Source organism: Penaeus monodon, chromosome 19 (assembly GCF_015228065.2).
Source record: "Penaeus monodon isolate SGIC_2016 chromosome 19, NSTDA_Pmon_1, whole genome shotgun sequence".
Classification (NCBI taxonomy): domain Eukaryota; kingdom Metazoa; phylum Arthropoda; class Malacostraca; order Decapoda; family Penaeidae; genus Penaeus; species Penaeus monodon.
In genome coordinates, this window is record NC_051404.1 from 20,487,539 (window position 1) to 20,487,785 (window position 247).

Consider the following 247-nt stretch of genomic DNA (forward strand, 5'->3'; position numbering starts at 1 on the left):
GTCTCGTACTTTGTTCACACAGTGGCGGGGACCACCAGCCGTGACAACAGCCGCCAATCGGCTCATTTCGCGGCAAATATCAGCGAGTCAGAATGTGTAAAAGATTTATCCTCCCGACGGCCATCTCCTGCCATGCTCTCGCGAGGTTGCTCTGTTTAATTTATATATTATTCAGCTCTTTTCTACGTTCAGCCTCGTATTTCTGGCGCCTCGGGTCCGAGCGCTCAGATCTTCTGTTACTCGTACC